The following is a 25,094-nucleotide window of genomic DNA, read 5'->3' on the forward strand; positions in this document are numbered from 1 at the left end:
CCATGGGACTAGTTTTGTGTACTCAATGGGCTTTAGGCATGGGTCCCCCCCCCCAAGAAAAAAACGTTGCATGGCAAATTGCATTCGAAACTGGGGGAAGCAACCTACAACACAGCATGGATTTAACGTTCAAAGGGATTTGCTCTTCAAAAAAAATGAAAAGTCAGAGTGCCCACCAGGCATGCCCAAAGTGGATCATTGGATCTGGACCTTTGCCAGTAAGCGAATGGGGTGGGGTTGAGAGAGCAGGGTTTGTTCCAGCAACAGGTCAACTCTCGTTGCCATCCAGTCTTCCTATTGAAACATAGAGGCGTCATTAACTGAAGTGCAGGCAATGGTCTTATTCCTGGGTCACCCAAACAAGGCTTACCAAAAACTAACAAAATTCTCATCCTTTTTTCTTTGTTCTTTTTTTGATGGGGGGGAGTGGTGATGATACCCTCTGTCTTTGTTTAAGCAGAAATTTGGTGGCATTGTTACTGTGGTCCAAATGAGGTTGTCTAGGGAAACCTTCTTTGATGCTAGGTTTTTGCTTGAGTTTATCATCGTGATCCCCTTGTGGCAACCACCCGTCCCGCTCCCCCAGGGAAAAAAATGGTGCCAGAAAAATAACTTTCTCTGGAAACAGAGAATGGCCAAAACATTTTAGTTTGTGAATACCATATGATTGACCACCCTTCCTTACTTGTGAGGAATCTGGTCCGTGCCACACAAAGCTGTGTCTACACTGGTGCCTGACAGCGTAGAATGGACCCTGCTGATCTCTGTTGAAAGAGCACCAAAGTGGTAGAGAAAATCATGCTTTTCTCAGCACAGCTGACGTCACGCAGGCACTAATGCTTCAACCACTGCAAGAACTGCATCCGTCTGCAGTGCTGTACATCTCAACGCATCACCAGCCCATGGTGCAGTATGCATATTTCATGTGCAGCTAGCCTGTCTATTTGTGCCACTGCAGACACAGCTCAAAACACTGGGCCCCCACTCACATGCATCAAAGTGAGCTACAAGAGCCTGGTCGGACACCCGTTCTTTTCCCCCCATGCTAGTCCTTCTCTGTCGCACTGCTCTTATTAAACACCTGTGCCTTTAAAAGGCATGGCCTCGGCTGGGCTGTTTTGAGGTGCAGTGCATGAGGCGCTAAAATGGCGAGCTTTTGCAGATAGATGGTAAATGCTACCTGCTTTTCAAGTCTACTTGCAAACATCCTTTTCAGAGGAGTCATCTGCAAGGACTGCAGCACTTTGGACTGCAGATGGACTAACATGATTCAGTGGTTCCTTGCCCCTAGAACGCTAGCATGTCAGGGAGATTGCTAGGCTGAAACCCATATTCTTGATCTTTTCTAAACAGAGGACGGTCCTGTTCCTCTGACCCAGTCTGGATGCTTCTTATGGATGCTAAGGGTGTTGAGACCTAGAGAAGAGAGGGAGTGGGGTGTGGGGGTTCCAAATGAGGGGGAAAGGTAATGGCACAGTGAGAAAAAGAGAATTTCAGATGTGATCATGGTTCCACAATACCCGTGGCCAGCTCCACATTGGGGATCTGAGGGACAGTTGTCCTTAAAGCATGTAGCATGGATGTGGGCACTGGTTTGCTTGCTTTTCACCAGCACATCTTCTTAACTTATGGCTCCCATGTGGGAGGATGGTTAGAAGGCTTCAGAATTAACCTTCAGCATTGGCACAGTGAAGTCATGTGCGTGGGCAGCGGACAACCATGCACACAGCCCAAGATTCCATGGTGGCTCCTTGCATTGCTGAAGAGGCAAGCCCCTCTTTGGGAGAAAAAAAGGTAAACGGAAAAGTAGGCTTGCCTCTTCAGCCTGTGGTGGAAACATCAAAAAAACCTCTTCAGTATTTTCCGCTTTTATTTTTCCCTTGGGACCACTGAAACACCACTGTCCCCATACTGCAGCTGAAGACGGGGTGAGCAATAGAAATACTGTAGCAATCACAGAAAAACTGTCTTAGGGTTCTATTATGTTTCCATCAACCTTTGCCATTCCTCCGTCTTCTAAACAACTGGGAGGAGGGAGGATGTTAAACGTGAAAGTAGAGACTGGTCTGGTGTCAATGTTTCACGTTCTTGGGCATCTGCCAGGCTTTCATCATGCCAGCAGGGCCACTACTGATACCTGCCCTGGGTCCTTTTATATTTTTTCCCTTGCTAACATCTCTAGTTACAGATAGGTAGCCGTGTTGGTCTGCCATAGTCAAAACAAAAAAATTCCTTCCAGTAGCACCTTAAAGACCAACTTCATACCAAGAACTAACTTAGTTGGTCTTTAAGGTGCTACTGGAAGGAATATTTTTGTTTTAACATCTCTAGGTTATCCTGTGGCTAGGAGGTTACAATCGTGCCAACAGTCCCTGCAAGGCTGGAGCCAACCCGGGCAGGGATTGCTTTCTATCTCAAGGCATAACCCACCACAAAGTTCTTCCTTAGTGAACCCTGGATCCGTGTTGAGAGTTCAGCAGCTAGACCAGGCATAGGCAAACTCGGCCCTCCAGATGTTTTGGGACTACAACTCCCATCATCCCTGACCACTGGTCCTGTTAGCTAGGGATCATGGGAGGTGTAGCCCCAAAACATCTGGAGGGCCTGAGTTTGCCTATGCCTGAGTTAGACTTCATGGTGGATCTTTCTTTATCTACATCTGTATTTCCCAAACTCAGGTCTCCAGCTGTTTTTGGACTACAATTACCATCACCCCAAGCCACTGGTCCTGCTAGCTAAGGATGATGGGAGTTGTAGTCCAAAAACAGCTGAGGACCAAAGTTTGGGGAACACTGGACATGGACGTTTTGAGACTGAAGTGTTAAACACAGGAGAGACCACGGTGGAATAACACATTCCAGCGAAGCAAAAGCTCTTGAGGAAGGCACAGGTGTCTACTGAGGGCTGTGGGGAGGGGGCAGGGAAAGCCACAAGGGCCTGATAGAAGAGTTTGGAGGGCCACATTCAGCCCTCAGTCCCGGCATTCATAACAGAACAATGTAGGCAGAAACTGTGGAGTTGTTTCATACTGGTACCCAGCGGACTGCCATTGGTGTAATGCGGAGGCTGTAGGAAAACAAAGAGTCATTTCAGTCATGTTCACATACCCACGTGGCAAATTTCCTACATGGATATCACCTCTGCAGGGGAAACTGCATGCACACAATCATGCACAATGAGTGTGTGTGTGTGAAGCCTCAGTTGGTGGAGTATTCCCGCAATACCTGTAGGTGGACAAAGTGGCAAATGGATTGCTGGTTCCCTATTTGACGTTTGTGTTTTTAAAACATCTATATAATGGCCTTTCTTCATACTAATTTCAAAAGCAGTTTGCAAACCTAAAAATGGCAGCAGTGAAACATATATATATATATATACCGTATTTTTTGCTCTATAAGACGCACCAGACCATAAGACGCACCTAGTTTTTGGAGGAGGAAAACAAGAAAAAAAATATTCTGAATCTCAGAAGCAAAAGCAGCAACCCCTCTTGCTGTTCTGGCTTCTGGGATAGCTGCACAGCCTGCATTCGCTCCATAAGACACACACACATTTCCCCTTACTTTTTAGGAGGGAAAAAGTGAGTCTTACAGAGCAAAAAATACGGTATATATGAGAAACAGCTGAATGAGGGTTATAAAAGTGAGGAGCAGTTTTCTTTTCAAAGGGCAACCAAAGCAGAAAAGTTTCCAGAAAGTTAGCAAGCAGGAGGCCAAGTGGGTTTCTCTTGGTAGAGAGTTCCATAACATTGAGGCCACCACCAAGGAGACTTGGCTGCTAATGGAGGCTTACGTAGCCTTATAGTATAGAATTTGGAGCAGAGCTTCCTCAGAAGAACTCAGGTATGTGGGGCAGGCAGGCTCATTAGGAAGAAAGTGTTCCACATGTGGATGTCATCATTTATTTTTATTTATTTAACAATATGTATAGGCTACTTCATAAATAAAAACTGTAAGCAGTTTACATAATATTATTTATAGAATTTATATAGAAACCCACAAAATAAAATTTAGAAACAAGTAGACAAGATTACATGCCTGGTTAGGCTTGGTGTGTGTGTGAAGGTTTTAGTAGGTGTTAGAAACATATGTAGTCATCTACACGTAGGATACATACAATTTTCAACACAGAAGTGGTACCCATGTAGAAAATTCATGTGTGAAGAAGCCCTTGGGAATAAGCAGTCTTTGATTGAGAGACACTATGGTGGGTTGGGGTGTCGTCATCTTTCCAGCTTTGCTCCCAATTAAATCATTCCCATTCTCCCATTATATTTTACTGTACTGGTTTAGGAAACATGAAATCCTGGGTGGAAACGAAGGATTGCTCCAAAAGTCTTTGAAGCCAATGAAAAGATCGCTGTTTAAATCTCAGCAGATTAGTAACCGTATTGACTTTGATCGACGCAAAGTCAACACCACTTCTGATTATATAGCAAGGTAAACGCCCAACTTGGCCACTCTAACATAGACCTCTTTGGGTCTGTTCGCATTTGAAAAACAAAAAAGCCTCTCTCTTTCATGGATAAATTTTTGGTGCTAGGTGGAGATTTTGCCAGAAACAAATTCCATATGGTTTTTGAGGTAGCCAAGAGAACATTCCAGTCTCCAGCCAACCAGCATGATGTATGCTGATTTCAGGACAGTTCTGCTAGTGACTTGCTTGAGAAAAGAAGGAAGCTAAGTTTGGAAAGGAATGTGTCTTAAATCTGAGCCAAAATTTCAAAGGTCTTAAGTTGTTTGGATGGACTGGGCAAAAAACAACAACACCAATGCCAACAAACAATTGGTGCTATATATTTTTTTTTGGCCAAAATGGTGCCTGTAACTTTCTTATTTTATTTTATTTTTTACTTTTAAATTGCAGTGCTGTTGCCTTGCACAGAAGAAAGCAGATATTTATACACTTTTTTTGCATAAATAACTATGGTACATGTGTTGTGGCGTGTTGGACTCCCTCATTTCCATAGCACGGCGTTGAGGGTGTTTCTCGTGATCTTAGCCTGGCTCTGACCTGCTTCTCCTCCTGTGCAGATTTACTCGTAAATAAGCCCCACTGAGTTCATCAGAGCTTACTCCCAAGTAAGCGTGCACAGGATTGCACGTTTGGCTTCCTCGTTCCCCACTCTAGGACTTGAGTTTGGTTGCAAAAGCTTAGTCTTGGTTCCAGAGGAAGCACATACTAACTATTTAGAAGAGATTTAGCATTGCAATATATAAATGTAAAGGTTGTTGTTTTCTGAAGGACCTGTTCAGTTGGTTCGTTTTAGTTGCATGATCTCTGCAAAGTTCCTGAATGATAGACATGAATACGGGGCCGACCCAGAACGTTTTGACACCTGAGGCAAACCACATAATGGTGCCCTCCCACGCAGGAAGAAGGGATGAGTGAAGGTCAACATCAGGAACAAGGTGGGGAATTAAATCCAGATTCCCCGACAGGGTTGAAGTGGGAATCAAAGGCTGTCATGGGGGGAAGGGACTCACTTTGGATCACGCGAGGCAAGTACAGAGCCCAGAAGACCCCAAAGGGCACCTCATTTTCTTCCCAGGGTGGGAGGACACCACCAGCACATCCTATTCACCAAGAGGTCACTGTAGAGGCAGCATGCGGAGACTGCTGAGCAGGTTGCAGATCCAGCCTCCAAGGAGCATGCCACAGCCCTTACTATTACCAAGTCCCAACGTCAGCAGTGGGACATGCATTCCTTGGAGGCTGGATCTTCAGATCCTGCCGCCTGAGGCAGTCGCCTCATGGGTGGGCCGGCCCTGCATTAATAGGTACCTCTGTGACCTGTGATCCAAACCCAGAACGCCATTCCATGTTTTACACACTACCGGTCTATATAGAGGATAACAAGGTTCCAGACCTCATTGCTTCCTGGTTGGGGACTTTGGATTTGCTGAGCCTTTGTTGCGCTGACTTGAAATATAGGAGCTGAGGAGACAGCTAGATCTGGTGTCTGATAGAAAATGACTGAGGGTACGGTAAGGTAAAACTAGAACAATATTCCTCTGTTGGTTTTAGCCCTTTTCATTTAACATAGCTGTCAACCATCCCTTATTTGGCGGGAAAGTCCCTTATCCCAGCGCCGTGTCCCGCTGCTGTCCCTCACTGATGATGTCCCTTAAATTTCCCAGGTTTCAAAGGAGGCAGCTCCTCTCCCTCCCTCCCTGCCAGCCAGGGAGGAGGGAGGCTCCAACTGTGTTGCTTAGCTGCGTTGCTCACCCAATAAGGAGTCTAAGAACGACTGGGGGGTGGAGCTTGCATACCTTGTGCCGATAAAATCGGCTGCGTTGCCTGGTGACGGTGGTTTTCCTTGCTGCATCCCCTTTGCCGGGTTGCTGCGCTGTGGGAACCACCTCTTGAGGCTTCGTTTGGCTGCTGACTGGGCTTTCTGCCTTTGGCTTGGAGGGGCTCAGAATTTGAACTTCTGGACAGAAGTGTCCAGAAAATCCCTTATTTTCGAGGCTGCTGGTCCCTTATTTTCAAATCTGTAAGTGGACAGCTATGCATTTAAGTTGAGAGTAGTTGAGCATAATTTTGAAATGGTAGCTGTGCTTGCAAGACCAGATAATAGGTATAGAACTTAGGTGGCAGGGGGTTGGATTGAAATGGCATGCTCTGCCCCCAACCCCAGCTTCCATAGTATACATCTTCTGTACAGACTCCATACAGTCTATAGATAGATAGACAGACAGACGAATAGATGCAGGCATTGCCTCTTTGCAGAGGAACGTAGGTCTGGGTGAGAGCAATCAAAGGCCACCACTCTGATGTCTTCCTCTCCATGTGTTCAGTATTCCAATATTCAGTCATGTGATCAGAGGTGTGGTTTAGGTTGCGCTTGCTGAGAAGCCATAGCCAGTCCAACTTCTGGGTATCCAGCTATGGTGTCCCAGCAGCCAAGAGAAGGGCAACTTGGACGAAACTGAGGGCAGGGATGGGGACAACAGGGAAGGTGTCCCATGGGTTATGTGGCAGAGCAAGGCTGAAATTCAGTGGGAATGACCTTAGAGGAGCAGACAGATATGGAAGGGCAGACCAGACTTCAAAGTGGAGACACAGGGCTATATCCAACGTCCGTCATATTCAGAGCAGACCCATTGAAATTAAGAGATACGTTCATTGAAATTAAGAGATACGTTCATTGATTTCAATGGGTTTTCTCTGAGCAGAACTGAGCTGGGTACAAGCCACAGATCTTTGCCTTAACACCTAGGTAGGAGCTCAGATTGAGCACCCTCAGTCAATTATTCCATAACAATTTGGAGGGTGCTCAGTCAATTATTCCATATTTATGAGCAAACACAGAAGAACAAAGTGGATTATCCCCTTAGATGATATTTCCTTCTTTTAAATAATAATATTATTATTTTTAAGTCATTGCATGAACATTGCAATGCATGCTGCTTTTTCTCCCCATCCCCAGTGAACGTTGTGCTTCCCTCATTTTCTACAACAGTGCTAAGATTTCTTTTCCTGGTAGTGCCAAATTCTACTCTCTGGGGGTCAGCCGCAATGAGCTGCCACCAAAGCTGAACGGCTTATCTATGTCATACTGGATGTCCACAATTTGAAGATGGCTGACAATCCCATAATTGTTTTGGGAATGTCCAGAAGCTCAAGGATACACAATTAGTGACCCAAATTCACTTGTATACATCTGGAAACCAGAACATAGATATTTTCTGGCATTCAGGGAATTCACCTGGAATTGCCAACATTCACATGAAGATGTCAACCTTCCATGAATTTTGGACGTTCACTGTAACATCTGAAGAACAGGGAAGCCTGGGAACTGTGGTTCTTTGAGGAGGACATGGGAAGTCTAGCACAGAATTCTCTTCGCCCTCAACCAAACTCCAGTTCCCAGAATCCTGTGGAGGAAACCATAGCAGGAATGGCACCAATATTTGTGATATAGATATGGCTGAAGAGCCCGCTTGATGTCGGCCTTGATATGACCAGAATTTGAACTGCCTCCAAGACATCCCCATGGAGTCTTCAACGCCTTTAGTCCATTTCTTCCAGCCTGTGAGGGCAGGATGAGAGGGAGGATGCCAACAAAACTTCGCTTCTCCAAATCCCATGGTGCCTTTTCCAGTGGTGCTCCCTATTTCACATAACCCAAGGCAAACACTTGCTGTGGCCACAGAGAATGCCAGTATTTCCTCTCTTTTATCATATGCCAGTGCAATATAAGACTTCCGTGCATAAACATAGATAGATAGATATAGCTATAAGTACATCCAATTAGAAAGTAGGTGTGCTTCTATCTCTGCACACAATAAACTCAAACACAACTTTGAAGGAGATGTCAGTTGCCATTCTTGCCAAACGGAACACTCTCCTTTTCCCAAAGGCCTCCTTGGAAAGTAGGAGGCGTGAACTGATGCAAAACTACAATGGCCAGATTATTTCATTTACTAAACTTATATTCCACCTTTCCTCCCAAAGAGGCCCAGGGTGGCAATGAAGAGGGAGGACATTGGAGATACATCTTTGAGAAAATGGAGACGTTTCAGAGAGGGCTCTTTATTTACATACCGATGCCAACATTTTATTTTTAGTAAGATCAGTCCCCAGTGTGAGTCTTAACTGTCATGGTGGAGACAGGATCTTCTCCACTGCGGTCCCAAAAACTGGAACAGCCACATCCATCTCACGCCGACAATTTAAATCTTCCATTGGCTACTTAAGACAGTTTACTCTGGCCTTTGGAAGTGAAATGTGTGTTTTTGGCCATCCTCCCTGTAAATGGAATTATTTGTCGTATCTCTTCTATGCTTCTTATCACTGTTGCTTTATGGTTTTCCGAGAATGCGTTATTTTGCCATGGTGTTTTTAGCTTATGTAACTCACCCCGGGACCTTTAGGGGGAATGGCAGGTATGAAATACCAGAAATAGATAAGTAAGTGGCTTCCTTTGAAGAGGTGCCAGAAGCTAATTCTGGTGAGGGGAAAATGAGGACCCTCACTTCTTCAGTCTGCTCCTGTGAACGCAGCGAGGAGAAGCCATGACAGTTTAGGTCTGTGGTTCCCAACGTGGGGCACAATTTGATTTTTAAGGGGGGGCGATTCGAGAATTGATTTATTAACAGTTAACGGCCTTTTAGGCTTCGTCCACATGAATAGGAGTTCACTTTTTCCCCCAAATAATATTTATTATTTCAGTAAATAAACATAGTAAAGAAAGAAAAGATTAACAATAATAAAGACAAACAAAAAATAGAAGAGAAAGAAAAAAAGAAATAAGATACATACAACATATTACCACTTAATTAATTAAAACTAAGTACCATCCATCTTCATAAACATAGTATTTGACTTCCTCGAATCTCTTCCATCCGAATTTCTTAGTAATTATATGTAGCAGTTTCCAATATCAGTGTTTCAAAAGACCATATCGCAGTCCTAATCATATTACATAGCTTTCCTTATCATACATTTTCACTTTTTTGAATAATAAGAATTATATGTTACCTGAGGTATCAGGATTTTAGAGATGCTTAGGTGGGGCATGGCCAAAAAAAGGTTGGGAACCCCTGGTCTAGGTGAACTGTGGATGCTTTCTCTTGCCATGTTCTGAAAAGGCTGACAAAAGACAGACCCCCCCCCCCAAAAAAATGGTGCTGTTACGTAAGTTTCACTTATTTTAAAGTGAGCTCAGCGGGGGCTAGTTGGATCTATGCTATGATAATAATAATAATAATAATAATAATAATAATAATAATAATAATTGCACTTTTCTATTCCAAAAGTGCATTAGAGTCCTTCACATGACTGAACTCATTGAGGTGGATTGCTATGAGGACGGTGGCAGGCGACTGCGACTTGCCTCAGGGCTGCTTCGTCGGCCAAGGGGGATGATCTGGCATTTGACACCCCACCCCCAAAGATCCTGGCCCTTTCTATGGATTATGAACTCTTAGTGACCCAAATAATGTAATATATTTCATCATACGGGAGTGTTTGGAGAGAACGTTTGGGTCTTGTTGGCTCCCTGCTTTCGCCTGCTCTGTGGAACACCTGTCTTGAACCCAACATGGCAGCCATAGCTCTCTGACATGTGATTCCCATGTTGTAAAGAAGGGCAGCTCTGGGTTGGTCCTGCTCAGAGGGAGAGTCCAGCCCGTCTTATAATAATACTATTATCACAATCAGTGCTGTTTTTTCTAGAAAAAGAGGTGCCAGAACTCACCACGAACGCCTCTCTTTCTTCTCTTATAATGGCAATGGCACCCACCTGAGAGGTGCCAGAACTGAGCATAGCTGTCAACTGTTCCCTTTTTTTAAGGGAAATTCCCTTATTCTGAATAGGATTCCTCACAAGAAAAGGGAAAAGTTGACAGCTATGGAACTGAGTCCTGGTGAGTTCCGGCTGAAAAGTGGGGGAAAGTCCGGATTGGAATAGCGAGGGCAGTATTCTTTGATCAGCTCTAACCTCCCCGCAGCCCTTTATAATTTGTCTCTGTGCCCCCATGTTGCCCCAAGTGATTGCCCCACCTTCACCCAACTGGTGCCATCCTGGAGGTGGTTGGTTAAGGCCAGTTTAAAGAGTTGCTGCAACCTGTGCTAAAATTTCTGGCAAATTTGAGGCCGGGTGGGGTGGCGGCAGGAGGCGGGGGGGAAGAGAATGGCCCTGAATAATGTCATTTTATACAAAAAGTAGGAACGCCGGTAATTATTCTGTACAAAAGGTGCTAGAATCCAATTTCATTTTATAGGCTTTGGTTTGTGGGGCCGATGAGTGTGTTTGTGTGTGCGCTCGTGTACATGAGTTACGCAGAATTCTCGGTGTGCATCCTTTTCTGTCGGTTGCTAAAACCCTGTGTTGGTTCGAAAACAAACATTTTTTTATTTTGTTTTATTTCTTGTGACGAGCTTTTAAAAAGTATTTTTTAAAAATGCACAGCTCCTGCAACCTATGTAACCAGAAAGGATGGTTCCCTCCTCATGCTCTTAAATATAAACGGTTGGACTTATATTAACTGAACTTGAGGTGGAGAGCAAAGCACAAGAAGATTCTGAAATAGATATATATTTTTAAAGAACTGTCTTTCAATTGGGCAAAGGATAGAGGGGTATATAAATATAAATATATATATATATATATGAGAAACGTTCATTATTCCATTCTGACAGGAAATAACAGCAGTGCTCATCTAACAAGCTACTTGGGGGGAAGAGAAAGTTTGTTTCTGAAAAGTTTTTATATTTATGAGGACTTATTGGTGATAAATATTTATGCTTTAATTTCTCAATTGCTTAAAAAAAAAAACCTGGCTGTTTCACATAGAATTCTTACCTCAAGGTAGCTTTTAAAAGAAAAGGGGGAGAAAAAGAGTTTTTTGTGTTCTCTCCCCCCATTTTTTATTTTTAAAGAAACAAAACCATGAATGAGCAAAGGGGGTGGAGATAATTCAAAGTTTTTTTGTTTCCCCCCAAAATTTTTATTAGTTTTCCCATAATTATAAACAAACAAGCACAAAAACCGCAAACAAACATCAATCATAACCTTATTAAGAATTACACTTATTAACATTGTTAAGTGACTTCCTCGCTTCCCCTCGGTTGAATTTCAGTGTATATCCTTTTAACGGTTTTCCAAATCACATTTCTTATAAAATTTCACTTGAAGATTAACATCCTTAAATCTTTTCATTTTGAAATTAAATATATTAAACTTATATAAAATCCTAAGCCTATTAAGTATCTGCGAGCTGTTTCCAATTAATTTAACTTAACATATTTAAGTAAATAATCATTAAATTTTGTCCATTCTTCCTGATAGGGGATAATTCAAAGTTTGGTGCTGACACCCAACCATTTCTGGTGCTTATCTTTCTCCACACTAGTGGTGTCACAATGGGGGGCGTGACAAGAAGGTACTCCGCGGTGGCTCGCGGTGGCACAATCAGGTTCCTCCATTTGCAGAGGATCCCAGCGACGGCAGCAAACCACTATGTACAGCACATGTGCGGCGTCGCACACATGCGCTGTACATAACGCCAACGCCCATGCGCTGTACATAGCGATTTGACACCAGCGCTGCTCGAGCGCAGTATGGACAGCGGTGGGATCCCTCCGTCGCCACTACAGCTGCATGTAGAGGATCCTCTGTTCGCATCCGTACGGCTCTGGAGCGGAGGCGCCGGCAAACCACTATGTACAGCGCATGTGCGGCATCACTATGTATGGCGCATGCGTTGTACGTAGCAATGCCGCACATGCATCCCACGCAGCTACGCCGCGCCTCGGGTGTCACGACGCCTTCGTTCGCCCCTGTTCCACTCTTCCCTATAACATGTTTTCCCCTTGTTGTCTTATTTTATTGTTGTTAGCCGCCCTGAGCCCGGCTTCGGCTGGGGAGGGCGGGATATAAATAAAAATTTATTATTATTATTATTGTTATTGGTTTTTTATGTTGCTCTGAAAACTAAATTGCATAAGATGAGGGTTTTCTTTTCTTTTTAAGTCTTAGGAAGTAGCAAAAAAAAAAAAGTATTTAAAAGAATACCAATTTGCATGGGGGAGAAAACCCCGAGGCGGAACATATATGAAAGAATGGATATGGAATTAATGTCATGTGTTAACTACCAAGCTTGTGTGGTTGTGTGACTGTGGATATGTGGCTGTAAATATATTTTCATGTGTGACGTGTAGCATTTGATGAGGGGCACAAATATATAGCTGTGTGAGTGACGTGTGTGTGTGTGTGTGTGTGTGTGTGTGTAACTGAACAATGACACAAGGAGATCCCAATGCTATTTTATCAGAAGTTGCACTTTTTCACCTTGATGAAAAGCCACTGTTCACAACTATGCAATCTTTCCATCTCGCTCTCTCTCTGTCTCTCTCCCCTCTCCATCCATTTTTTTTCATATGGAGGCATACACACACACACACACACACACACGTACGTGTTTGTTTTCCTTTTTGTACAAACAAAACACCCGTACACACAAAGTTCCAAACCCTGGTTCAAGGTGAGACTACTACAGTGACTTTTCTCAAAATTATAAGAGCTAACAAATAAAGAGACGAAACAAAAGGGATTTTTTTTCCTGTTGCATATTTTTAAGAGGAGGGAGGAAAAAGGAGATTTTAAGTACTTCTCTATATGTTCTACTTGATGTCTTCTTCGAGTTTCTGTTGAATGGGTTTTTAAAAAATATATAGATATATATATATAAATATTATTTTGTACCATTCTTTTTCTTTCTTTCCTTCTTCTGGCTTAGATTTTTTTTTTAATACCCCCCCCCCTCCAAAAAAAACCACAAATCTCGTTTTGTACTTGTAGGTATTAGGGATGTGAAAACCTGGGCAAAATTTGGCTTTACTTCAAATCCTGTGTCACGTGTATGTTTTCTTAAATATATTAAGATGTTTCACGCCGTTTAAGATGCACTTTACAGTTCACATTTCTGAAAACAATGTCTATATACAATATGCCTCCATTTAGATATATTAACTGGCCTTCGTTTAAGGTTTTCTGTTACACGGACCTCAGACCCAGGCTGATGCACAGTATCTACCTTTGTGCGTGATAAATTAATTTAGATAAATTTAATTTAGTTTCTGGCTCTACATAACCTCTCGTCTGCTACCATGCATAGACAGGGATCTCCTGTGCATTTAAGGTTCCCCATCCACTCCAATGGACAGAGCCATTCAGTGCGCTCCAGAAGTTGTGCAGGAGTTCTCAGGCTAGTGAGGGTCAAGGGTAGACTTTGGTAATTTTTGGTAGTATGGCGTCCTGAGTGAGGCCAAAATTTGGTGACCCCCCTCACCACAAATCTACTCGATTATAGATCTCGATTTTGAGCCCTCTTGGCTCAAAAGACCAGTGACAGATATCTCTCCCCTCCAGGGCCGGATTCAGGTTTGATGAGGCCCCTAAGCTACTGAAGGTCATGGGGCCCTTTATATGTCCAGCTGTCCTTTGTCAACAACAAATTGTCACTGTTTTTTTGTGTTGAATATATGCTGTATGGTGATTTATGGACCTAATAGGTATCTCAAGCCATTTGCGCATAACAAAATATGTATTTTAATATCAGATAACAGGTACAACAGCTTGGCCTACATTCAAGTGTGCTGCAGTCTACAGCTGTGTGCTACATGTTGTCCATTCAGAATGTAGGCACCCTATATATAGAAAAGAGCAAACCAGTGATATTATAGGGAGCAGGCTAGCAGGTGGGGCCCATGACTTACATCATAGGAGCCTACACAAAAAGAAAACACCTTTGCTGTATGTAGGTTTTGTTTTAATTGTTTTTTATCTTATATTTTGGAAATGTGCATCCAGTGTTTTCTTTCCTTTAATTTTTTTTGGGAGCCCCAAGAGAGTGGGGCCCTAAGCTATAGCTTGTTTAGCTTATACGTAAATCTGGCACTGCTCCCTCCATAGCTAGCGGTGGGTCTGCCTCAAAAGATTTTGAGGCATCTTCATGCACCTCATTGAGTCGTCAAAGAATTCAGACAGGAACAGAAACGGGAGTGGGAATCTCCGATGTCCACTGCTTCATCATTCCAGTGAATGTGCTGTTGTCACTTTCGGCCAGTGTGCATGTGCGCTGGGCTTCCTTCGCATTGAAATAAATGGGGTAATGGCAATGTAATTTACATAATTAATTACATAACTTAAGCAATTTTACCAACAGAAACCCTACTGAGGATATTTGGCAAGATAATAATAATAATAATAATAATAATAATAATAATAATAATAATTTATTTATACCCCACCCACTCTGGGCAGCTTCCAGCAAATCATTAAAATACAATAATTTGTCAAATATTAAAAGCTTCCCTAAACAGGGCTGCCTTCAGATGTCTTATAAAAGATAGTTTAGTCAGATAGTCAGATAGTTGTTTCATTGACAGTGGTCCAACATGGCAGTGATGTGGAATTAAGAATTGGAGTGATCATTCTGCGATATTATGGCAGTGGACAAAGCTGTATTGTAACTTTTGAATAAATGGTTATCTTATTATTAGTATTAGTATTAGTATTAGTATTAGTATTATTAAAAGTAATTTCACCACACCAGACAGTTTCCCACAATGCCCCCAACAAATCATCACTCTGGGGCATCGTGGGGAATTAAAATGGCCACTCCCACTGAGGCCTGCCATTTTAATTTCCCACAATGCCCCAGAGCAATGTTCCATTGGAGCATTGTAGGGAATTCAAGTACAGTAAATCCACCCGCCTTTGTGCTGGTGGGCCCTGCAGCTGTGTGAGGATGCCAAGGGTTGATGCCCACCCTGATGATCTCTCAGGCTTCCACACAGCTGCCAGACCCAACAGCAGGCAGGTCCAGTGTGGATCACAGACTCTTCATTGCCACGTCTCTGCCATCCAAGGGGGAATTGGTAGCTGCCCATTTCAGGCTTCTGGCTTTTTAGTGCAGCAACTAAGATGAATGAATCTGAAATATACACAGCTAAAAATGGAGCAGAAGGAGGTGCCTTATTTCTCGGGCGCTCCCAGGCATTTCATGTAGTGCTGAACAACTACAGTACTACCTTGGTTTTCGACTTCCGAAACGTTCAGAAAACAAGGCGCAGCTTCCAATTGGCTGCAGGAACATCCTGCAGCCAATCAGAAGCCGTATCGGACGTTCGGCTTCCAAGGCACAATTCGCAAACCAGAACACCTCCTTCCAGGTTTGCGACATTCGAGTTCCAAGTTGTTCGTGAACAAAGCGGTTCAAAAACCAAGGTATGACTGCATGGCTAAAAATAAAGAACCATCAGAAGGGAGAGCAGAGGGGACCACAAAATAGCCTATAAACAGTTTGCAGCTGGACTGAACAGGTGAACGGGTCACCTGGCCTCAGTCTTGCCCACCCCTACCCCCCAGGCAAGATGTATTTTTATTTTTGTTTAAATTATAGTATCCCCCCTCCCCAGATTTGCATCTACATGTAAATAAACCAGCATCTGCGAATTTTATTTGTTTGTTTCATAAAATTTACGAACCACCTAATGGTAAAAACCCTCAAAGCTAGTTGACACAAAAAAGATAAAGTTATCGCTGAGAAAAATAATAAGGTAAGAGTTTAGAAAAGTGATGTGAAAATGTGGAGAACCAAACTTAGAAAGGTGAGAAAGTGAAACTGGCAGATTTCTAGTCTGGACCTGGGAACCTGTGCGTTCAGAATACATGGTCCTCCACAACACGCTTCTAATATTGAGTCAGGCCTCTTCTTTCTTCTTCTTCGGCGATCCCTCGTAGCCGAGTAAGATTGTCTTCCATAAATACGGTTTTGACCATGAGTCTGTAAGTGACTGTGGAGGCCAATTCTGGATCCACGCTTCCTTCCACAGTGGGGACATTGGTTTCCGGGCAGGAGTTGATCACAGTGTGGATTTGCCAAGCGTGCCTTCCTCTTAGCACGTTTCTCCCTTGCGTCCTGAGTTCGAGTGTCTTCAAAGCCCAGGACACCTTTGGTAAAGGCTGTTCTCCAGCTGGAGCATTCGCAGGCCACTAGGGAGGACTAGACAGGCCACTAGTCCACAGAGCTGAGCTTTATCATCTCTGCCTGGCTGGGGTCTCTCTTGAGTTCTCACCTAGCCATGCTGCTTGAGAGCCTTGAAGCTGGAGAAGGAAGACTTTGAACCCGGGACTTGACAAAGGCATTGCAAAGCATCTCAAGGATGCTCAGCGCCCTGGGCATTCCAACCTTCGAAAGATGCTGATTTCCTTGAGCGTCCGCGTTAGATCCCCTGCGTTGCTTCAGCTGGGGCTGTCAGAATGATGAGGCATCCCAAATCACGAGCCACTTCCCTCCGTCAAGGCCAGGGCATTGCTCACAGAGCGTTACTTTAAGGGTCACGCCACGCCACGATGCATAATGTCTCTGTGCTCACTCATCTCGCCTTGGTGAGGCTGGGCTCTGTACGTCCAGCGCTCCCGGTCCACCTCGCCCCTTTCCACCCCATTGCAGGAGGCTTGGGATGATCATCCCTCTGAAATTTCCTGTGCTTCAGTTAGCAATTTTTCCACTGAAGCCTTAAGGAACACTCAGAACCTTCATTTTATTTTAATGGCTCCTTGCAGCGTGAGTGAAGGAAGCCTCAACCTTTTAACCCTCTAATTAATCAAACAACTTTTCTCTTTTTCCATTTCTGAATTCGTACCTTTTTTCTTTGGCTTGGGACACTACGATTTGCTCAGTTTATAAAGAAAGGCATCTGGTTGGCCAATGTGGCTACTGGACTAGATAGCTGGATCCTTCCTCTTATGATTGTTACAAGACGCTCACCATTCCCTAGAACACCTGTTGGAGTACAGCAATGTGCATTGGGCAGTAGAGAAAGTTGCTATCTAATCTGGCCCCTGTGTCAGTGTATTTCTGTGGGTAAAATAAGAAGGTCAGCAACTTCAAATCTAAAAAATAGGTCAACAACATTGGGAGGGAAATGCAAAAAAAGCTCAATAACTTTGGGGCAAAATTGTAAAAAAAAAAAAAACCTGAACAACTTCAATCCCCATAAAAGGACAAGAACTGTGGTCGGCCCTCACGCATGTTCACTTCATCAAATCTGGCCCTCTTTGAAAAAAGTATGGACACCCCTGATTAAGCAGATCTTTCTTTTTTTGGAAAAATCACTCTGGTGCTGTTTCTCACTGATTTCACTTAAGGGTGGTTGGCCATTTCCAAACTAAATTCAAAAGGGTTCTGCGGTTCCTCAGGTGGAGATGATCAGGAGTTCCCCACTGAGGAGGGGAATAGTGGGAGACAAGCTCTCCTGAACAAAGACTGACCCAGCACTGTTCACCTTCCATCCCTGGACTGGAACAGGAGAGTTGACTGTGTTTCAGGACTTACTCTCAGTTGGTTTTAGGAAAGAGAGACTTTCTGGCCTTCCAGGTGAGCCATGGGCCATTCCAGACTGACATAATCTGCAGTGTGCCATTGAAGCAATAATAGCACATTAGTGATGGATTGGGGCAACCCAGTCAGATGGGCGAGCTAAAAATTATTATTATTATTATTATTATTATTATTATTATTATTATTATTACTACAGTGGTTCCTTGGTATTCGGATAGCTTGGCTCCTGAACAAATTAGCTCCCAGACGCCACAAACCCAGAAGTGTTCCGGTTTGCAAACGTTTTTCGGAAGGCGAACATCTGACGCAGGAAGCTCCTGCAACCAATCGGAAGCCACGCCTTGGTTTTCGAATGGTTTTGGGAGTTGAACAGACTCCCAGAACGGACCAAGGTTGTTGTTGTTTAGTTGTTTAGTCGTGTCCAACTCTTCGTGACCCCATGGACCAGAGCACGCCAGGCACTTCTGTCTCCCGCAATTTGGTCAAACTCATGCTGGTAGCTTTGCGAACACTATCCAACCATCTCGTCCTCTGTCGTCCCCTTCTCCTTGTGCCCTCCATCTTTCCCAACATCAGGGTCTTTCCCAGGGAGTCTTCTCTTCTCATGAGGTGGCCAAAGTATTGGAGCCTCAGCTTCAGGATCTGTCCTTCCAGTGAGCACTCAGGGCTGATTTAGTTCAGAATGGAGAGGTTTGATCTTCTTGCAGTCCATGGGACTCTCAAGAGTCTCCTCCAGCACCAGAATTCAAAAGCATCAATTCTTCAGCGATCAGCCTTCTTTATGGCCCAGCTCTCACTTCCATACATCACTACTGGGAAAACCATAGCTTTTACTATACGGACCTTTGTTGGCAAGGTGATGTTTCTGCTTCACCTGTACCACTCTATTATTATTATTATTATTATTGTTATTAATCGTGGGCTTTCCACACATCACATCCCCAAGGTTGCTGTATTATTGCCATCTGGAGGGGTACCTTTGCACCATAGCTCAACAGAAGGCGAGCAAAAAAATTTAAAAAAATAATAAAGCAGAAATTTGCGACATGAAAAAGATGCAGGATTTCAGAAGGAAGTCACGGGACGTGCACAGACTGGAAGTGAAGCAGTGTGTCCACCGTTGAAACAGCACAAACAGTACTGGATGGAGAACAGCATATAACTGCCCCAATACCATAATGAGCACAAATAATTATAAAGGCACAACAAAAAGATACCTCAAATGCGCAGGAGGTTACTGGTGGTCTTCAGCAGACACGCTGATGCAGAAAGCATCTCAAAAAGAAAGGGGATAACTTGAAATCTGCTGAAATAGGCTCTAATTCTGTTCTGCTTCTCTCCATCTCTCTATTCCCCCTCACCTACCCCGGTTAAGCCAATTTTTGCTCCAGGAGTTTCCCATCACCCCAGTGTTTTGTATCTACCTCACTATGATTTATTTTCTTTCCTGTGCTTTTGGTTGTGTTGGAGGTGACCTGTAGATAATGTATATATATATATAATATATATATATATATATACACAAATATATATTTTTTGCTTTGCAATAAAACTCAAAGCTATAACACAGAAATATCCATCAGACGTCATAACCTTTATTGTCGTGGTGAGCTTTATTGTTGTAAAAAATGTATCTGAACCCTGTGTCCCCCCCTCTCCCGCCTTTCCTATACTCCAGAGTCAATATTCTTGCTATTTCTTCACTATTTCTTCAGTATCATTCCTTTGTCAAAATGATATTGTATTTTAGGGATGTTGGCTAGATACCAGAGTTTTCAGATCAGACTACAAGGTTGAATTCCAAAAGGTTCTTCCCTTTGTGACGTTCTGTAACGGAAAGGACTTGATCTTCCAGTGTTGGTCAACCAGAGAACATCTTAGAGACAATAAGCAGCCCCCGTTGAAACCCATAGGGGTCCCAATCTTAAAAGGATTTAATTTTAAAACCCAACTTTGTTTTCATTAACTTTGGAAGGCGCGAGTGCTTTGTGCTGCTAATCTAAATACAGTGCTACCTCAAGTTAAGAACTTAATTCGTTCCAGAGGTCCATTCTTAACCTGAAACGGTTCTTAACCTAAGGTACCACTTTAGCTAATGGGGCCTCCTGCTGCCACTGCGCCGCTGGCATGCGATTTCTGTTCCTATCCTGGGGCAAAGTTCTTAACCTGGAGCAACCACTTCCTGGTTAGTGGAGTTTGTATCCCAAAGTGCCTGTAACCCGAAGCATCCGTAACCCGAGGTACCACTGTACATCTTTGGAACCTTATCAGTGGGACTTGCTTCCAAGGAAACATGCTTAGGTCTGCGGGAATAAGCCAGCGACAGATCCAGAAAATCAAGTGGGGTACAGTGGACGCTTGGGTTGCAAATGCGATCCGTGCGGGATGCACGTTCACAACCCGCAGCGTTTGCAACCCGATTCGCGATTCGGCACTTCTGCGCATGCGCAAAGCTCAGTTTAGCGCTTCTGCGCATGCGCGACGGCCAAAACCCGCAAGTAAATCGTTCCGGTACTTCCGGGTTTTGGCGGGTGCGTAACCCGAAAAAACGCAACCTGGAGTGGCTGTAACCAGAGGAATGACTGTACCTCAAAAGAATGTGGAACAATTCAAGTCTTCCTCACGTTTTTTAAAGGTGTTGGGGGGAGGGAGATCAGGTCCGGGAGAATATTAGAATGGAAACCTTCTCCCTGAGTTGTGCACTTCCTTCACACAGGGAGTTTTTGCCTTCATCCTGAAATGGCACAGTCCCCCAAAGCCTGTCTGTGCAGATGGTTCCTAACACAATTGGAAGCAGCTTCCATTGGGTGCTAGGTTGGTGTTATCGTGAATGTTAGTTAAAGACATTTGTTTAAGGCAGGGGACAGATTTAGGTTACAGGCAGGGCGTTATGATTTCTAAAAATGGACAGCAGCCAGTGCTTCTTGATCCCAGAATGCTAGGTGTGTGGCCTGATGTCTAGGGCACCTGGAAGGGATATGTTCAGCTAGTCGTCTCCATCTCGGGACTGCCTATAACAAGGGTAGGCAACCTAAGGCCCAGGGCCGGATGCGGCCCAATCGCCTTCTCAATCCGGCCTGCAGACGGCCAGGGAATCAGCATGTTCTTACATAAGTAGAATGTGTCCTTTTATTTAAAATGCATCTCTGGGTTATTTGTGGGGCATAGGAATTCGTTCATTATTTTTCCTTTCAAAATATAGTCCGGCCCACCACATGGTCTGTGGGACGGTGGACCGGCCCCCTGCTGAAAAAGGTTGCTGACCCCTGGCCTATAAGTTGACCTGACAGTTAGAGTTTCAGGTAGGTAGCCGTGTTGGTCTGACGCAGTCGAAATAAAAATATACAAAGTTAAAAATTGTCCAGTAGCACCTTATAGACCAACTAAGTTTCTTCTGGTATAAGCGCACGCACACGAAAGCTTATACCAGAACAAACTTAGTTGGTCTATAAGGTGCTACTGGACAATTTTTTATTTTGTATATTTTTATTTTGGCAGTTATAGTGTCCAGCATAATCTCTGTACTTTGTTCTGGGTTTTTCCCCCCCTCATTCCCCACCCACCTCACCTGCCCCCTGTTTCATGCGACATCTTTCCTGCTGAAGGGTTTTGGGTGGACTCAGAAGCTTGACGCGGTTTTGCTACGTTTCGGTCAGTCCTAATAAGTGAATGCCATAGTTAGAGCACTTGAAAGGTACCAAACAGTTATGCTGAAGAGGAAGCCATGGTGTGGTTGTTGTATGTCATTTGTGCCACTGTGTGGACTTCTGACTTAGAGACTGCCGCAGGTGGAGGGTTGAGGATGCAGGGAGTGAGTCTTGGGTTCAAGTTCTCTCCCAGGGAGTCCATCATTTTTCTCAAGGAACGTTGGAAGAAGGCTATGATTGTTCCCATTTTACAAATAATAGCAAAGTGAGGGCGGGTGAGAGAGAAAATGGATAACAGTTAGCTCAGAAATCTACTCCTTGAGACCCTGGTGAAGTGGGACATGAATTGCTAGGACTACTGACCACTTATATATACATCTTTGAATCTACAAAGGGCTTTAGAACTTCTCACTGTCCTTGCCCTCACGACAACATTGCGAGAGAAGTTGCTATTATTGAGGCTTGGAAGGCAGTGACTTGCTCCGGCAGATGTGGGTCCTCTAAGGTGCATCTCGCTTCCCCTGAATGGGGAAGAAATTTAGGAGTCCAGAACAAGAACACTGTGGGATTTGGGTAAAAGAGCCGTCACAATGTTATAAAGCATTGCTTGAAATGCATGTCAGGGCTGCATCATCTTAGACTCGATTTCATGAGGCGTCTGCCTCAACATTATTATAATTACCGGATTTATATTGGTTGCAATCCTGGAAGCTTTTAAGGCCGCTTAAACCTCGCTGACTTCAGCTGGATTTCAGCAGTCGAACCGCACAGGATCGCAGCCGTGATGCCTGAAGTGTTTCACAAGCTTTGGTAGGGGCGGGGGAGTCATGAAATAAAAGCTGGTTTAGTCCCCAAGGTGGCTTTACAACCCAAGAACAGTTCTTTTGCGACTTATGCAATGGTTCAACAAAGAAAGATCCTTTTATTCAGGATCTGATCTGGTGTCTCTGCAATTCTGGCTTGATTCATTATTATGGTCTATTCTTAGCTATGTCTAATTTTTTCCCCCTTCAGGGTGGTATTGAAATGTGGAAACCAATATGTCTAAATAAGGCATCACCTTTTGCAGGTCGAGTGTGGATTTGAAATGGTTTTGAAGTGGGGGCGGGGGCAAGAATCTTGTTGTATTGATGACGAAGATGTGTTATTTTTCTCAATGATGTATGTTTGAGTCCAAGGGCTTTGTCGCTCCATCGAACTTTCTGAGGGTATTCTGGTGTGTCTCTGGGGTTTCTGCACGTAGCCAAAAAAAAGAAAAGAAAAAAAGCCAAATGACTTCATCACCTGCCCACCCTCACTCCCTCCTGATCTGAGCATTCATATGCCCATTACTTTATTTTCCTTTTTTCCCTGACTAGTTTTGGCCCTGCATTCTTCTTTAAAGACATATCTACATTACAAATTGACGCTGCTTCCAGCCTTGCTGGGGAAAAAAACAGGTCTCAGAGCAAAAATGACTGGGAGATACTGTATTTTTCGCTCCATAAGACGCACCTGACCATAACACACACCTAGTTTTTAGAGGAGGAAAACAAGGAAAAAAATATTCTGAACAAAACAGTGGGTGAGTGATTTTTTTTTGGTGCAGGCTGTAGCCATGGACATGCTATGTGATCTGATGGTGAATTTGGGGTGACCCAATGCAAAAATCCTGAGGATCCATGGGCCTCCCCCCTCCCAGGCAGCCTCCTTTATCGCTAGCCTCCCTTATCTCTCTCCCCGATTGCTTACCGATCAGCTGTTTCCTTTCAACACTCCCTTCCCTCTTGTTTGCCTTAGTGTCTCCTCCTTAGCTGGAGCAGTTTTTTGCTCCTCCTTTTCTTCTAATTTCTCTCCTCATTGCCTCAGTCTTCCTGTCTCCTCTCCTTCAAAGTTCGCTGTCTTTACCTCCCCCCTCCCAGGCAGCCTCCTTTATCTCTAGCATCCCTTATCTCTCTCACCCATCAGCAAACGATCAGCAGCTTTGTTTAAACACCCACTTCCCTTTAAAATAAAAAAAAAGCATGATCTGCTTTTCTCCCCTGCGCAATTCAACTCCAGGAACCACACATTCGCTCCATAAGATGCACAGACATTTCCCCTTACTTTTTAGGAAGAAAAAAGTGTGTCTTATGGAGCGTAAAATGCGGTAATTATTAAGTTCCAGCTTTCATTTTTTTAAAGTAATATTTATTAAAGTTTTAAGGGTTACAAAAAGAAAAAAGAGAAAACACCAAATTAAGCAAAAACAAGACAACACATCACAATAAGGAAAAAGAAAGAAAAAGAAAAAAACACAGAAAAATAGAAACAATTAAAAAACACAACAAGCATTCCCATAACTTATCTTTCATTTGCTTGTTTCCTTGTCCTCCTCACACCTCCCTTTTTTGTATTCTAGTTCGGTTAGCTATTTCAGCAAATCCTTTCCATTTTTCTCAATTTTTGTCCTATAATTTATCTTGATATAATCTAACTTTACTTTCCCTCCTTTCACCAATTAACAGTCTATTTTTACTTAATCCTTTATAACATTTCTGCTAAAGCCACATAGCTTCATTCCAACATCCTTCTAACATTCCTTAATTTTACAATGTTTCTGTAAATAAACTTTAAATTTCTTCCAATCTTCTTCCACCGACTCTTCTCCCTGGTCTCGGATTCTGCCAGTAAGTTCCAGCTTTCAGACTGTACTGGAAGTGGGGGACAGGATGGGACGGGACGCACAAATATCTGAATGCTTTCCCATATAGAAACCACACTGTCTGTTGAAAACAAGGGTTGTTTGTAGCCTGTCCTCCTCCTGCTTGACAAGCTGGACAAGCAAGAACACAGGATAAGCCCCCGCTGGATCAAACCAGCAGCCCATCTGGTCCAGCATTCTGTTCTCACTGGCAAGCCAATGAGCAGGATTCGAACACAACAGCACTTCCCCACCTGCGGCATCCTGATATTCAGGAATATCGCTGCCTCTGATCACAGAGGCAGAGCATAGACATCATGGCTAGCTTGTGTGTGCAAAGTATACACACACACACACACACACACACACACACACAGTAATTTAATTTTAAATAAATTAACTGAAAGTTAATAAATGCCTAAAGATTTCAGTTGTTTCCTGCTAACACAAGGAAAAGGCCAAATGCTAAGAAGTCAAAGATAAATACTGAGACATCAGTATAATGATTTTATGGGCTCCAAGCTGGAGGGCTCCAATACCCTCCAAACACCCTGTGAATTCCACCCATGGAGGGGCCTGTTACCTGAAAGATGCTCCAAGCTGTAGTTCTGATACATTGGGTGGCCATAAATGCTCCGCTCGTGAAATAACAAGGCATGAACCTGTTCCTATTTCTCAGTGAAAACAGGGGCATTCGTAGAATCATGGAGGTGTAGAGTTGGAAGGGACCCACAATGCAATGCAGAAATCCCAACTAAAGCATCCATGATTGATGGTCACCCAACCTCCAAGGAAGGAGAGTCCAACTCCTTCCGAAGGAGTCTGTTCCACTGTTGAACAGCTCTTACTGTCAGAAAGTTTTTCCTGATCATAGAATCATAGAGTTGGAAGAGACCACAAGGGTCATCGAGTCCAACCCCCTGCCAA

Source organism: Podarcis gaigeae (assembly GCF_964106915.1).
Source record: "Podarcis gaigeae genome assembly, chromosome: 3".
Classification (NCBI taxonomy): Eukaryota; Metazoa; Chordata; class Lepidosauria; order Squamata; family Lacertidae; genus Podarcis; species Podarcis gaigeae.